Source organism: Brassica oleracea, chromosome C6 (genome assembly GCF_000695525.1).
Source record: "Brassica oleracea var. oleracea cultivar TO1000 chromosome C6, BOL, whole genome shotgun sequence".
In the NCBI taxonomy this organism is placed as follows: domain Eukaryota; kingdom Viridiplantae; phylum Streptophyta; class Magnoliopsida; order Brassicales; family Brassicaceae; genus Brassica; species Brassica oleracea.
The window spans coordinates 11,075,627-11,077,689 of record NC_027753.1 but is presented as its reverse complement, the minus strand read 5'-3'; the positions used below and the strand labels follow the sequence as shown (position 1 = coordinate 11,077,689).

Sequence of the window (2,063 nt, the reverse complement as noted above, 5' to 3'; positions counted from 1 at the left end):
ATGCTGAAGCTTACAAATGAGTTGGTATGGATTAAAGGGATCTTGAAGCATTTGGAGATAGAGCAAGTGACTCCAATGACTATGCACTGTGATAATCAAGCGGCTATACACATTGCAACCAACTCAGTCTTCCATGAGAGAACCAAGCACATTGAAGTTGATTGTCACAAGGTGAGGCAGATGATTGTCTTGGGAGTAATCCTGCCATGCTATACGAGGAGTGAGGATCAACTTGCGGATGTGTTCACCAAGGCAGCAAGACAAAAGACTATGGAGTCCATTCACATCAGATTGGGACTCATAGATCTTACACCACGGAGCTGATCCCCTTAGCCATGAGCTCTTCACTCTTTTTCCCTCATCAAAGTTTTGTCCCAATGGGTTTTCTTTGGTGAGGTTTTTAATGAGGAAGATCTCATGGTTGTTCCAAGCTTAACTAAGTTACTAAGTTAAGCTTGAGGGGGAGTGTTGAAATGAGTTGAACAATATATGAGAAGATAGCTTAAGGAGTTGGGAATGAGATAATGTGAAGGCAAAGAGAAGGAGAGCTTGGGAGTGATCAGGCCGTACAAGGCCGTACCGGCCGTACCATCCGTACGGTCCGGATCAATCCACCACTCGACCAAGAAGAGAAGTTACCGCGTGAAAGAAGTAAACGGCCAAAGGGGTTTTACCTTAGGGGAGATGACCGTTTGGATGGATAGAGTGACTGAGCCTTATCCACACAGGCTGGCTGGAACAGGCTGTAAAGGCAAAAGGAACCTGGTCCAAGATGCAAAAAACGTGTGACAGCTCCCATTGGATCAAGTTTGAATTAAAGCAACCTTATCCTTGACCTCACATGCTTAGTCTCTCTGAAATCCTGGTATCTGATCTTATATATTGTAAACTCTGTCTTGATTAATGAATAACACGAGTTTATGAGTCTCTCTCTCTCTAGTTCATCATGATAATTTCATACACTTTCTCTTAAACACTCTAATCTCTCTTGAATCTCTCTTAGACTTCTCAATACCTTTCTTATTCTCTAAAATCATAGTCGGCTCATGGGTTGGAAGAAGCTCCTCCAGCTGAGACCATTGGCCAAACAGTTTCTATGTATGGAAGTTCGAAATGGTAAAACTGTTGGATTTTGGACTGATATATGGCTTCCTATAGGGCGCCTGATTGAAGTAATTGGTGAGCGTGGAACTCAGAAGCTTGGCATAGTCCGCAATGCAAAGATTTCTGATGTCTTAGTCGATGATCAGTGGAGATTTCGGAACTCAAGGGATATCAGTATAGAGCAAGTGCTTGCGCAAGTAAAGGCAAAGCCGCTGACACTGATGCTGAATGTGGATGATGGTGTGAAATGGAAGCGAAGAGATGCAGAGTATGTGTCAGAATTCTCAGCTTAGAGCACTTGGAACATGGTGCGCACCCAAAATACTAAGGTCCCCTGGGTAAAGCTGATTTGGTTTAAACAAGGTGTGCCACGATATGCCTTTGTAACTTGGCTAGCTGTTAAGGATCGGCTCTCTACTGGATCCAGAATGCGAACTTGGGGATTAATACAAGGCTGCATGTTCGGTGGGGGACCAGAAGAATCAAGAGACCATTTGTTTTTTGCTTGCCCATACACATATGGCTTATGGTTGCAGATTATTGGCTCCTTACTCCGACCGGCGCCATCACCCGACTGGAATGAGATTTTGGCTCGCATTCTCCACTCAGCGCATGATAGGCTTGTTTCTATTCTCCTGAGGCTAGCATTAAAAGTCACTGTCTATTACATTTGGCGTGAACGTAACGAGAGACGACACACAGCGGAGTCGACCAGCAAACCAGCTTGCGAAGGTGATCGAGAAGACTATTAAACAGAGGATTATGTCTGTGGGAACCGAAATTCACACCGTCGAGTTTTGTTAATCGGAGGAAAGCCAAGTTAACCTAGCCTTCCCTGAAGGTCCCGGTTATCTGCTGGGCCACGCACAACACAATCAGTATGGAAGATTCAAAAGTAATAAATCGTAAAAGAGCAAAAAGAGAACAAAGAGGTCTTATTTCCGAATTCGCGTTTGAGC

At 44.3% G+C, this 2,063-nt stretch overlaps 1 pseudogene; it reads left to right on the top strand.

Annotated features, from left to right (window-relative positions):
* Positions 1–1,046: 1,046 nt before the first annotated feature.
* Positions 1,047–2,063, top strand: part of LOC106297473 — an 11,101-nt pseudogene continuing 10,084 nt past the window's right edge.